This window comes from Cherax quadricarinatus, chromosome 44 (assembly GCF_038502225.1).
Source record: "Cherax quadricarinatus isolate ZL_2023a chromosome 44, ASM3850222v1, whole genome shotgun sequence".
NCBI lineage: Eukaryota > Metazoa > Arthropoda > Malacostraca > Decapoda > Parastacidae > Cherax > Cherax quadricarinatus.
The window spans coordinates 27035968-27050818 of NC_091335.1; the positions used below are offsets into that span (position 1 = coordinate 27035968).

A 14851-nucleotide genomic window follows, 5' to 3' on the forward strand; every position below is an offset into this window, starting at 1 on the left:
TGTTGGTGTATGGAAGAGGGGAGGAGGGGAGAGGGTTAGGGTGATGTTTCTCCACAAATGTTTGCACCTCACTCCACTTTGCACAAATGTCCTTAATCTTTTCAGGGACGAGAGGCCCTCTCCTAAACTTGATCTCAGGTTCAAAAAATTTTTGAAAAAAAAAAAAAAAAAAACCTATGAAAAGATAGAGAATCTTTTTCCGATCATAATGAGACCAAAAGTATGAAATTTGATGGAAAACTTACGGAATTATGCTCTCGCATAGTTAGCAATGTTTACGCATTGGCGATTTCGCCCACTTTGAGCTCTATTTTCGGCCAATTCCAGTGTACTAGTCGACAAAAATCAACTATTTCACTAGAACTCCATTTTTTCTATCGAGTGAGTACAAGAAACTACCCATTTACCGATTTCAACTATCCAATAAGTGGTCAGAAATTAGCAATTTTGCCAATTTCACATATTTCAAAAGATGCCAATTTTCAAATAGGGTCCAGAATAAACAAGACAGACATTCCTGGCACTAAAATAACATTTCCTCTGTTCATTAGTCACATCCCCAGGCCTCTTACATCTCTTTTATTCTCACAAAAAATAGAAGATTTACTGTTATGCAGACTACTGCATTAGTGTTGAAATGGTATAAATAATATCAGCACACTTGTGAATGAATATTAGACTCACCAGTTGATGTGTATTGGAAGCGTGACATGATTTGTTTACCTTTGAACTTTGGCAAAAATCTAACATTTCTGCTACTTTGAGCTCAATTTCAAGGTACTTTTCATTGTGAAACCAATCAAAATCATCTCAATTTCTGTAGTATGTCTTCAGTTCTATAAAATAAGATCAGGAAAACTAGAATACAACCATAAACACCATACGAAAATACACTGCAAAGTCATTGTTTTAACCAAAAACACGGTCAAAGTTTTTTTTTCTCATTACGCACTGTGTGCTGCAGGATTTTTTTTTTTGACTGTGCACACTGACTACACAGACCCATTCTTTCATATGTAGGCCTACCAGCTTTCTCTCGCTAGATTTGAAGGCACTAGAATTTAAGGGTACTAGTACGTCAATAACCCTGGTGCGTAAGCTGTACTGGTACATTGGAAACCCTGAAAGGGTTAATCTTTGAAGAACGCACCTTCTTCCCTTTCTCCTCCTCTGAAGCAATTTCCTCAGCTGGTGTGCATAAGAACATAAGAAAGCAGGAACACTGCAGCAGGCCTGTTGGCCCATACTAGGCAGGTCATTCACAAAAAAATCCCACTAACAGAATTGTATTTGCCCAACCCAATTTTCAATGCGTCCCAAGCAATAAGCTTTGATAATTCTATTCACTCATGCACAAGTCCCACTCAAATCAAATCGTGTGTGTGGGGAAGTACCCTGGCTGGTGTGTGTGTGTGTGTGTGTGTGTGTGTGTGTGTGGGGGGGGGGGGAAGTACCCTGGCTGGGGTGTGTGTGTGGGGGGAAGTACCCTGGCTGGTGTGTGTGGGGAAGTACCCTGGCTGGCGCGTGTGGGGAAGTACCCTGGCTGGCGTGTGTGGAGGGAAGTACCCTGGCTGGCGTGTGTGGAGGGAAGTACCCTGGCTGGCGTGTGTGGAGGGAAGTACCCTGGCTGGTGTGTGTGGAGGGAAGTACCCTGGCTGGTGTGTGTGGAGGGAAGTACCCTGGCTGGTGTGTGGAGGGAAGTACCCTGGCTGGTGTGAGGAGGGAAGTACCCTGGCTGGTGTGTGTGGGGAAGTACCCTGGCTGGTGTGTGTGGGGAAGTACCCTGGCTGGTGTGTGTGGGGAAGTACCCTGGCTGGTGTGTGTGGGGAAGTACCCTGGCTGGTGTGTGTGGGGAAGTACCCTGGCTGGTATGTGTGGGGAAGTACCCTGGCTGGTGTGTGTGGGGAAGTACCCTGGCTGGTGCATGTGGGGAAGTACCCTGGCTGGTGCATGTGGGGAAGTACCCTGTCTGGCGCATGTGGGGAAGTACCCTGGCTGGTGCGTGTGGGGAAGTACCCTGGCTGGTGTGTGTGGGGAAGTACCCTGGCTCGTGTGTGTGGGGAAGTACCCTGGCTGGTGTGAGTGGGGAAGTACCCTGGCTGGTGTGAGTGGGGAAGTACCCTGGCTGGTGTGTGTGGGGAAGTACCCTGGCTGGTGCATGTGGGGAAGTACCCTGGCTGGTGCATGTGGGGAAGTACCCTGTCTGGCGCATGTGGGGAAGTACCCTGGCTGGTGCGTGTGGGGAAGTACCCTGGCTGGTGTGTGTGGGGAAGTACCCTGGCTGGTGTGTGTGTGGGGAAGTACCCTGGCTGGTGTGTGTGTGTGTGTGGGGGGGGGGAAGTACCATGGCTGGTGTGTGTGTGGGGAAGTACCCTGGCTGGTGTGTGTGTGGGGAAGTACCCTTATCATGTGGGAGTTCGAACACGTGGATTGGGTAAAGTAATACTCACGTAGGCTGGTAGTACGTATAATTACAGATAATGTGGAGAGCGCCCTTACAGCCGTACTTATCTCTCTGCTCTCTCTCGTATAACTGACTGGCCGCCCACAGTACCCATATGTGAGGGGGTCTTTGAATACTGCTAGGTCAGCACAATATGAATAGACAGTGACTCAGGCAGAGACGGTTGGAAGTGAGTCAACTACTGGTACACTGGTTACTGGTAACTGGTTACTACTACTGAGAGCTCGGCGACGCTAACGTATGTCGTCCCGACATACAACTAATACAAACTAGAGATGGCAGGTGTACGGCTTGGGCTGATTCTATACAATGTCAAAGTACACAACAATTAAACATTATAACATACATAAGTAGAACATTGGAATGGAAGCTTACGTAACTGAAACTGTAATGCAATACAAGGTATAATATAGCACAACTTAAAACTCAACGTTGAGATTACACATTAGAAGTGATAAAAAAAAATTTGATCGATCGATCTGTATTCGTGTGATCTACGGATTCTGAGGAAGGAATATATACAAAGAAAGGTTTAACAGAAAGGCAGATTCGGTGCACTCAAATCTAGACTGTTAACTCTCAGAATGCGGAGAGAACATGAACACAAAAAAAAAATTCTTGAATACTGATAAGTTGATACTGTAATTATTCATCTATACAGGTTATTTACATTTAACCCCAACTCTGCTAGGGTGAGATTGACATATGCAGAATGGGTGTCATCTCTGGGAGGATCAAACTCTGTTGCATTGGCTAACTCATGCTGTATTTGAGGCAAATCTGAATTGGATGTTACAAATGATATTTGAGGATTTCTCAATACCTGTCGTGTACGTAGGGAATAACGACATTCAGGTTGATCGTCTGACTGAGTATCAGAGGAAGGGAGTACAGGATCAGGAGGATTGTTAGAGTCTATCACATTAGTCTGGGTTGGAACATCATTATCATCACATACTAACTTCATATGATCTAAATGCGATTCTTTATACTGACCAGTACTAATCTCTCTAACCTTATACTTATTACCAGTGATATGTTCAACTACTCGATAAGGACCAACAAACTTTTGATCAAGCTTTGGCATTGCAGACGTTTTGTTAAAGTTAATCAGCATAACTCTCGAACCTACTTTGATTTTGGATGGCTTTGCTCGAGTGTTTGCGACTCTTGTAAATTCTGCTGTTGATTTATGAAGTGTTTCACGGATTCTTCTAAAAACACTTTGAGCTAAGCTGGTACGAGTTGCTATGAAATCATCAGGGTTGTAATTTGGTTTCGGATTAGAATATAACAACTCATAAGGCAAACGTTTATCTACACCATACAATGCATAATGTGGAGCGTCACCTATAGAAACATTGTAAGCAGAATTTATAGCACACTGCACATCAGGTATAACTTCATCCCAAGTTTCACTGTTGGGATTGATAGTGGCTCTCAAGACATCAAGTACTTTCTTATTGGTTCGTTCCACTAACCCATTGCTGGCAGGATGATGAGGAACAATGGTGGATTTAGAGATCTTGTACAAGGTGCACAAATTTTCAAGAATTTCATTACAGAATTCACCTCCATTATCTGTTACTAGGGACTTAGGAGTGGTATGCCTGCAGATAATGCGTTCTTTAAACGCCTTAGCTACTGTCTCAGCAGTCTTATCTGCAATAGGAACTAACTCACAATATCTGGTGAAATGGTCTACCATTACACATAGATGTTTGTTGCCTTGGAGGGAACATTGGAAATTAGTTAACAAATCTAGCGCAACTCTTTCCCACGGTTCGCTAGTAGTTAGATATACTTGGATTGGATTAGGACCATTAGCATTACCTTTATGTTGCATGCAGACACTACATTTCTTAACATACTCAGAAATATCAGTTGCCATACGAGGCCAAAAGTATTTCAATCTGGCTTGTTTTACTGAACGATCCATACCATGGTGTGCAACACCTGGTACATCGTGAACTAGCTGTAAGGCTACATTCACTAGTGACTGTGGAATTACTAACTGGTATACTCTTCTGCTAGGAGTACCCAACTCGGCTGTTCGATACAGTAATTCTTGGTTCATAACAAAGTCACTGATGGGTGCTGGCGGCTTCACAGTCAGAATAAGATCTTCCTGGAGCAGGAATCGAATCGCACCAGACCACATGGGATCTGTTCGTTGAGCATTCTTTACATCTTCAGCACTAAATGGAGGGTCTGCAGTTACTATACTAACATGTCGCGATAAGGCATCTGCGACTACATTTGACTTGCCAGGTAAATGCTCAAAGGTGGGATTGAACTCTTGGATAGTCAAAGTCCATCTGGCTAACCTTCCAGTAGGTTGTTTGTTCTGGAATAAGGGTATCAGTGGAGCATGGTCTGTCAAGACATGAACAGAGTACTGATAAATAATGTCTCGGAAGTGCTTTAAAGACCATACTATTGCTAAAGCTTCTTGCTCAGTTACTGTATAATTACGTTCAGCCTTCGTAAGGACTCGGCTAGCAAATGCAACTGTGTTGTACTTGCCATCGGTCTTCTGAGCTAGTACGGCACCTATGCCAATTGAACTAGCATCAGTTGTCAGATAGAAGGGCTTAGAAAATTCTGGAAATTTCAAAATTGGAGCAGATGTTAGCTTTTCTTTTAGAGTTTGGAATGCTCTTTCTTGACGGAAGGTCCAAACAAAAGGAGCATCTTTCTTAAGCAACTCAGTTAGAGGAGCAGCTATGGAAGAAAAATTGGCAATGAAAGATCTATAAAAACCTGCTAAGCCCACAAAGGATCTTACGGCATCAGCAGTTTTGGGAGTTGGAAAATTTAGTACTGCAGTTACTTTACTTTGGTCAGTCGTAACCCCTCTAGGAGTGACTACGTGACCAAGAAACTTAATTTCTGATCTGAAAAATTGACATTTAGACAGTTTGATCTTTAAATTGGCTTCTTCAAGCTTACCAAGTACTACATCAAGTCTTTTCAAGTGTGTATCCACGTCTTTAGACATGACGATTACGTCATCTAAGTACACCATAAGTGCATTACCTATGAGACCTCTAAAGATATTAGTCATGAGCCTTGAGAACGTGATAGGGGAAGATCGTAATCCAAACGCCATACGGAGGAAGTGATAATGACCTGTAGGAGTGGAGAATGCAGTTAGCTCTTGGCTGTCCTCGTGAAGAGGGACTTGCCAAAACCCTTTTAACAAATCCAGGGTTGAAAAGACTATCTCCGATATTACGTAAAAGATCACCCAGTACAGGGAGTGGAAAGCGATCTGGAATGGTTTTCGCGTTTAACTTCCTAAAGTCAATCACTGGGCGCCAAGTACCATCCTTCTTAGGTACTAGTATCAAGGGTGCATTCCAAGGCTGGTGTGTGGGGAAGTACCCTGGCTGGCGTGTGGGGAAGTACCTTGGCTGGCATGTGGGTAAGTACCCTGGCTGGTGTGTGGGGAAGTACCTTGGCTGGTGTGTGAGGAAGTACCTTGGCTGGTGTGTTCTTTCTTGAATTCTGTTGTGTTTGTCACCTTTACCAAAGGGCTGGCACTTAGAGCTTTCTTTTGGCCCATAGTGGCTTATTTAGCATCTACAAGTACTAAAAAGAATAGAATAATACAAATGTATCATATGAACGCGTGCGATCATCCTCACTGGCTGATAAACAATGGCACACTGGCTGTAAATGGCGTGTCGGGCCGCTCAGGCTGCACGGACACATTCGGGACGAAGGACTATTACCGAGTTCAATGACAATCACCGAGCCAATATTTTGATGAAAAAAAAAGTTACTTATTCCGAATACAGTGGTCCCTCGGTTATCGTCGTTAATCCGTTCCTGGAAGTGCGACGATTATCGAAAAAGACGATTTTCGAAGCAATTTTCCCCATTAGAAATAATGTAAATACAATTAATCCATTCCTGACACCCAGAAGTATTAAAACAAAAATTTTTTTTACAAAAACAAAAATTTTTTTTACATGAAATATAGATGTAGTACATAAACAATACAATGGGACATGATGAATGAAACATTAACAGCATAACACTTACCTTTATTGGTGATTCTTCTTAGTGTATGGAAGACTGGAGGAGGAGGAGAGAGATTGGATTAGTTACTGTTTGGAAGGGGAATCCCCTTCCATCAACACCTTAGGTACCAAGTGCTTTTCTGGGGTTACTTCTCTTCTCTGTTTCTTAATGCCACTAAGACCAGCTTGAGAGTCACTGGAGTCCTGTCTCACAAAAAAAGTGCTCAGAGAGCTCTGTTTCTGGCATCTCTTTAAAACTTCCCTAAAATGGGCCAAGATTCTGTCACTGTACAAGTTGCCGAAATGGCTTGCAACATCCTTCTCAGGGTGATGTTTCTCCATAAATCTTTCCATCCTACCCCACATTTCAAAAATCTCCTTAATTTCTGAAGAAGGCACCGTCTTCCATCTCTCTTCCTCCTCCTCTGCAGCAAGATTCTGAGCTGCAATCTGTTGCTGTTCCTGCTGAAGCTCTTGCAGCTCCTCAGTGGTTAGCTCTTCCTTGTGGTCCTCCACCAACTCTTCCACATCCTCCAAACTCACATCAAACCCCATGGAACTCCCCAATGCCACAATCGAGTTCCCAACTGACATAGGCTCATCAGGGTCAGCCACAAACCCTTCAAAATCCCTCTTGTGGACACAATATGGCCACAATTTTCTCCACGCAGAGTTCGAAGTCCTGGTAGTCACTCCCTCCCAAAACTTACCTATAAGGCTTATGCAATGGAGGATACTGAAGTGTTCTTTCCAAAAATCTCTTAGGGTCAAGTGAGTGTCTGAGGTCACATTAAAGCACCTTTGAAACATTACTTTGGTGTAGAGTTTTTTAAAGTTTGAAATGACCTGCTGGTCCATGGGCTGGAGGAGAGGAGTGGTATTTGGGGGCAAGAACTTTACTGTGATGAACTTAAACTTCTGCAGAATTAGGTTATACAAGTTTGGAGGATGAGCAGGTGCATTGTCCATTACTAGGAGGCACTTTAGATCCAACTTCTTTTCCAGGAGGTAATTCTTCACACTAGGGCCAAACACTTCATTGAACCACTCGACGAAAATTTCCCTTGTGACCCATGCCTTACTATTAGATTTCCAAAACACACACAATTTACTCTTCATAACATTGTTTTTCCTGAACACTCTGGGATTTTCAGAATGGTACACTAGCAACGGTTTCACTTTGAAATCCCCACTAGCATTAGCACAGAACATGAGTGTCAGCCTGTCTTTCATAGGCTTGTGTCCTGGCAGTCCCTTTTCTTCCTGAGTAATGTAGGTCCTCTTGGGTATTTTCTTCCAAAAGAGGCCTGTTTCATCACAATTGAACACTTGTTCAGGTTTCAGTCCTTCAGCCTCTATGTACTCCTTGAATTCACTTACGAATTTTGTAACTGCAATTTTGTCTGAACTGGCAGCCTCACCATGCCTTATCACACTGTTAATGCCACTACGCTTCTAAAATCTCTCAAACCAACCTTTGCTGGCCTTAAATTCACAATTATTAGTACTTGTTGCAGGCAATTTCTTTACTAGATCGTCATGCAACTGCCTAGCCTTTTCACAAATAATCGATGTCATAAGAGTATCTCCTGCTAATTGTTTCTCATTTATCCACACCAATAATAACTTCTCAACATCTTCGAGTACTGGTGATCTCATTTTTGTCAGCATATTTACCCCCTTTGCAACAACAGCTTCCTTGATTTCCTTTTTCTTGGCCATGATGGAAGATATGGTTGTATGGGATTTGTTATACATCCTGGCCAGTTCGGCCACACGTACGTCACTTTCATATTGTTCAATGATGATTTTCTTAAATTCAATCGTATTTCTCACCAGGAGCTTTCTTTGGAGGCATGGTAGCTTATTTAGCACTTGCAAGCACTAAAATGAATGGAATATTATGAAATATTTCGTATGAACAAGTGAGGGGACCGTCGCTCACTGGTAAACAATGGCACACTGGCTGGGAAGGGAGGCCGAGGCGGCTCAGAGCGTGAGTACGCGTCCCGGACGAAGGACGATTAGCGAGTGAACCGACCATTTGCGAGCCAATGTTTGGACGAGAATAACGCGACGATTTCCGAAAAGGATGACTATCAAGCTGGACGATTATTGAGGGACCACTGTATTACAAAATCTGACGACTACGTAATCTGGGGGTCCACTGTACTAGTACGCCTCACTAGCATAAGTAAACAATGAAACTAGGACCTGTTATTCCACCGCCAGCTTACTTATCAGCAAACATTGCGTGCGTCACAAAGATGACTTATTTTTTCAAATTTTATTGCTATTTCATGATACAAACAGTGGAATTCAGCCACAAAGCACACTAAGTAATTTAACCCAGGATAACCCAATACACTCAAACAATGTGACTTATTTCCTTGTTACAATGAGTATAACACCTCGAAGCAACTGTAATATTAAAGGACTTTATTGTAAAAATGTATATACGTATTACAGTAGTCTGGAAAGCAGACAGGTGTTATGGACACAGACTACTTATATAATGCAGGATATTACAGTGGACCCTCAGTTATCGGCCATAATCCGTTCCAGAAGGTCAGCCTAAAACCGAAATGGCCGAAAACCGAAATAATATTTCCCATAAGAATTAATGTAAATACAATTAATCCGTTCCAGACACCCAAAAATATTAACCAAATATACATTTTTTGAAGATCAATTATAGTTTTGCATGCACAAAACAATGAGAACTAAATAAAAAAAATACATGAACAATTAAATTACTATTACATACCTTTATTGAAGACTCTTGTTGGCTTATGGAAGATAGGGAAGAGGAGAGATGGAGTTGGGGTTATTGTTTGGAAGGGAAATCCCCCTCCATATGGACTTCAGGTAACTAGTCCCTCTCTGGGGTTACTTCTTTGTCTTTTAATGCCACTAGGACCAGCTTGAGAGTCACTAGACCCTTGTTACACAAGATAACTATCCAGAGTCCTCTTATTTCTGGCATCTCTAAGATTTCCCTGAATTAGGACAAGGTTTTGTCACTGAACATGTTGCAGATATGGCTTGTTTCAGCTTGGTCAGGGTGATACTTTTCAACAAAACTTTGCAACTCATTCCACTTTGCACATATGTCCTTAATCACTGAAGAAGGCACCTTCTCCCCTCTCTCTTCCTCCTCCTATGAAGCAATTTCCTCAGCTGCAGTCTGTTGTTGTTCCAGTTGAAGGTCTTGCAGCTCTTCAGTGGTTAGCTCTTCCCTGTGGTCCTCCATGAACTTTTCCACATTCTCGCCAATCACATCCAACCCCATGGACTTCCACAGTGCTACAATAGATTGCATAGGGCCCTCAGGGTCAGCCCTTCAAAATCCCTCTCTTGGACACAATCTGGCCACAATTTTCTCCAAGCAGAGTTCAAAGTCCTGGAAGTCACTCCCTGCTAAGCCTTACCTACAAGGCTTATGCAATAGAGGATACTGAAGTGGCTCCTCCAGAACTTTCTTAGGGTCAAATGAGTGTCCAGGGTCACTTCAAAGCACCTTTGAAACACTGCTTTTGTGTAATTTTTTGAAGTTAGAAATGACCTGCTGGTCCATGGGCTGGATGAGAGGAGTGGTGTTAGGAGGCAAGAACTTCAGTTATAAAATCTAAGTCCCTAAACAATTGGTCTGCCAAGTCTGGAGGATAAGCAGGAGCATTGTCAAGTACCAGGAGGCACTTAAGTGGCAATTTCTTTTCCAGGAGGTAGTTTTTCACACTGGAGCCAAACACATCATTGACCCACTCTTTGAAAATGTGCCTTGTGACCCATGCCTTATTATTAGCTTTACACATCACACACAATCGATTCTTGATGACATTGTTTTTCTTGAACACTCTGGGATTTTCAGAGTGATACACCAGTAAAGGCTTCACTCTGAAATCTCAACTAGCATTAGCACAGAACAAAAGAATAAGCCTGTCTTTCATAGGCTCATATCCTGGCAATGCCTTTTCCTCCTGCGTAATGTAGGCCCTCTTTGGCATTTTCTTCCAAAAGATGCCTGTTTTCTCACAATTGAACACTTGTTGGGGAGGAATCCTTCAGCCTTTACATACCCCTTGAATTCCTGCACAAATTTTTCAGCCGCACAGTTGTCAGAACTTGCAGTCTCCCCATGCCTTACCACACTGTATATGCCACTATGCTTCTTAAATTTCTCAAACCAGCCTTTGTTGGCCCTAAATTCACTAACAGCAGCACTTGTTCCAGGTATTTTCTTTACAAGATACGCATGCAACTGCCTTGCCTTCTCACAAATCATTGACTCCACTACACGATCTCCCACTAATTGTTTTTTAGTGATCCACAAAACCAACAACAACTCCATATCTTCTATTATCAGTGACTTGTTTGGCTTGCATATTTACTCCTTTCACCACATCAACTTCCTTGATCTGTTCTTTCTTTGCCAGGATAGAAGTGATTGTGATTTGTTTTTCCCATACATCCTGGCAGGTTCTAGCACTCAAACAGCAGTCTCATACTTTTCAACAACTTCTTTCTTAAATTCTATCGTGTTTCTCACTTTCTTTACCAAAGGAGCTTTACTAGGAACTTTCTTTGGGGCTATGGTTACTTATTTCCCAGTTGCACTTAATCGATAACCACGAAAATCAATGAATTATAAATGTTTGGATGAATGAGCAGAAGCTTCCTCACTCTCCCAGAGACAAAGCCAGACTGACGTGTTCGTGGCTGGTGGCAGTGGGTTGACGTGTACCATATGGCCAATAAGTGAAATAACGGCCGATAACTGGGAGCCATAAAACTGGCCAATAAACAAGTTGGCCGATAACCGGAATGGCCGATAACCGAGGGTGCACTGTACCTTGAACCTAAATATATAACAAATAATTCATTATTGTATTAATGTTAGTAGAATACTGACAATTTTTTTTTTCAACACACTGGCCACCTCCCACCGAGGCAGGGTGACCCAAATAAGCACTACGTTTCGCTCACCAGGAGCTTTGTCAAGCCATAAAATGTCTTTAGTTGCGTTCGTGTCCTTTTACTTAAATAGTTAACCTAGGATGACCCAGTTTAGTCAATGTGACTTATTTCCATTTCGGTCGTATATATACGTCTTATAAACTAACGTGTTTAACGTATACACATGCATGTATACTCAAAAATTCTAGCGGCTTCAAATCAAGCAGGAGAAAGTTGGTAGGCCCATATGCGAGAGAATGAGTCTGTGTGGTCAGCGTGCACAGTATAAAAAAAATCCTGCAGCACGCAGTGCATGATGAAAAAAAAAAAAACTCTGTTTTTGGATTAAAATGCCGACTTTGAGGTGTATTTTCGTATAATATTTATGGTCATGTTCTTGTTTTCTTGGTCTCATTTGATAGAATGGAAGACATATTACAGAAATAGAGATGCTTTTGAAATGGAGCTCAAAGTAGCAGAAATGTTTGATTTTTTCCCGATGTTCAAGAGTAAACAAATGGCATCACTGTCCAATAAATGTCCAACTAGCCATTCTAATATGCAATCATGAATGGGTTGACAATTATACAATTGCAATAATGCAGTAGTCTGCATAACAGTAAATCTATTTTTGTGTGAATAAAAATTCAAAATAGAAAGCAAGAGTAATATAAGAGGGGCCAGAGACATGACTGATGAACAGAGAAAATGTTATTTTAGTGCCAGGAATGTCTGCCTTATTCATTCTGGACCCTACTTTGAAATTGGCATATTTTTTAATTTGCGTGAAATTGGCCAAATTGCCATTTCTGACCACTTTATTGGGTAGTTGAAATCAGTAAATAGGCAGTTTCTTGTACTCAATTGATAGAACAAATGGAGTTCTAAAGAAATAGCTATGAGTTTGATCAACTGAAACAATGGAATTGGCCTAAAATAGAGCTCAAAGTGGGCAAAATCGCCGATGCATAAATATCGCTGAGACAGCTTACTTTGTGTGAGTGTAACTCCCTAAGTTTTCCATCAAATTTCATACTTTTGGTGTCATTAGCATTGGGAAACAATTCTCTGTCATTTCATAAGAAAAAAATAAAATTTATTTTTTTTTCAAATATTTTGTGACACAGACACACACTAGGATCGGGGGTTGCAACACTCAGGAATTTTTTTCCAGGTACTTTACTACAATTTAGGGGGTTAAAGCCTACAACAAAAAAAATGATTTTAACCCTTTCACTATTGGTGTCATATTAGTATGACTTAAAAGCCAGTGATGGCGCTGTATTAATACCCCAAAATTCTAGCGGCTTCAAATCAATCGGGAGAAAGCTGGTAGACCTACATTTAAGAGAATGGGTCTGCATAGTCAGTGTGAGCAGCATAAAAAAAAATCCTGCAGTACGCAGTGCATAATGAGAAAAAAAAACTCCCACTGTTTTTGGTTTAAAACCCCGACTTTGAGGTGTATTTTTGTATGGTACTTGTTACGGCCCCCTGCCAAACTAGCGGTTAAATAGTTAACCTGCCGGCCGGCAGTACCACTGGGTACGTCATCAAACCCATTGTGGGGACTGCTGAGCCAGCCTTAGAGCATTATGTACCTGAGCACCTCACGGTACGCATGTAAGCATTAAGTACCTGAGCACCTCACAGTACGCATCTAAGCAGTAGGTACCTGAACACCTAATGGTACACATCTACTGGCCTTAGAAGCAGTAGGTACCTGAACACCTAATGGTACACATCTACTGGCAGTAGAGTATTCTACTGGCTTCTGCTGATTTTAGAAGCGCTCACCGCAGCTCACCGAGTCTGTTGGCCTCAGTTATCTGACGGCCAACATTCAGTGAGCTTGCAACCTAGTGTGCGCTGCACCGGACCGCCTTGCGGTGTGCCAACTGGCTTTGGAGAGTATTTACAGGACTGCCGGTGATGTCTGCGGACTCACCGCCTATGCTTGTCAACTGTGGGCCGGAGTCATCTGATGCTGTTTAGTGGGACATTACATGAAGAAAAGGTTGGAGTGTTACACTGAACTGGGCCAGGACCGTAGTGTGACACTTAGGGAAGTATGATGGAGTGTAACACTGAGATATGCTACAGGACCGTAGTGGAACACTGAGAAGAAAAGGGTGTCGTGTGACACTGAAGATGGCCTGGTTGTAGTGTACATTGAATAGTGTCATGTGACTGGCCTCGACAAAGACGCTATGCGGGTAGTGTGACGCAGAGACAAGGGTGTCAAGTGTGACACGGTTGCGAAAGTGTGTATTACACGGAGAAAAGGGTGTCAAGTGACACGGTGGAGAAAGAGCGTCACAACTCGGATAAGTGTCGTGAGAAACGTAGTTGATTATAATTTATTATTATACAAATGTTATTTATAATTTATTATTTTAGCATAGATATATATATTATTTTAAGATGCTAATAATTTATTATTGTAACATGTAGATATATTTTAAATACCTCCTAGACCAAAGATTGTTTTTATATAATATTAAAGATTAATTGATTTTAATGTGTATATATGTATCCCGAACTATTACAAAATGAGTAAAACTTACCATTTTAAAAATTACTTTTTTTGTAATAGTGATTATGGTTGTATTCTCGTTTTCTTGGTCTCATTTGATAGAACGGATGTTACAGAAATAGAGATGATTTTGATTGGTTTCATGATGAAAAGTACCTTGAAATTGAGCTCAAAGTAGCGGAAATATTCGATTTTTGCCAGTGTTCAAGAGTAAACAAATGACGCTACCATCCAATACGTGTTCAACTGGCCAATCTAATACGCAGTCACGAATGGGTTGACATTATTTATACAATTATTACAATAATGCAGTAGTCCACATAACAGTAAATGTTCTATATTTTTATGAACAAAAATTCAAAATGGAAAGCAAGAGTAATAAAAGAGGGGCCTGGAGACATGACTAATGAACAGAGAAAATGTTATTTTAGTGTCAGGAATGTCTGCACTGTTTATTCTGGACCCTATTTTGAAATTGGTATCTTTTGAAATTTGTGTGGAAATGGCCAAATTGCCAATTCCTGACTACTTTATTGGGTAGTTGAAATCAGTAAATGGGTGGCTTCTTGTACTCAATCAATAGAACAAAAATAGTCCTAGTGAAACAGCTACGAGTTTGGTCGACTTGAACAATGGAATTGGCTGAAAATAGAGCTTGAAGTGGACGAAATTGCTGAAGCGTATATATTGCCGAGACCACTAACTTTGCAAGAGTTAAATTCCATAAGTTTTCCATCAAATTTCGTACTTTTGGTGTCGTTACCACAGTGAAAAGATCCTCTATCATTTCGTAGGAATTTTTTTTTTTTTTAAATTCTTCGGCACAAAGTGTTAACAAAAGCCAATTACTAGTACACTATGTTTCGA

General features: G+C 41.6%; 1 protein-coding gene across 1 annotated transcript in view; it reads right to left on the minus strand.

Moving 5' to 3' along the window:
- Positions 1 to 14851, minus strand: part of LOC128697402 (lysosomal phospholipase A and acyltransferase) — a 134560-nt gene that overhangs the window by 32933 nt on the left and 86776 nt on the right. The gene's annotated exons all lie outside the window — the stretch shown is intronic.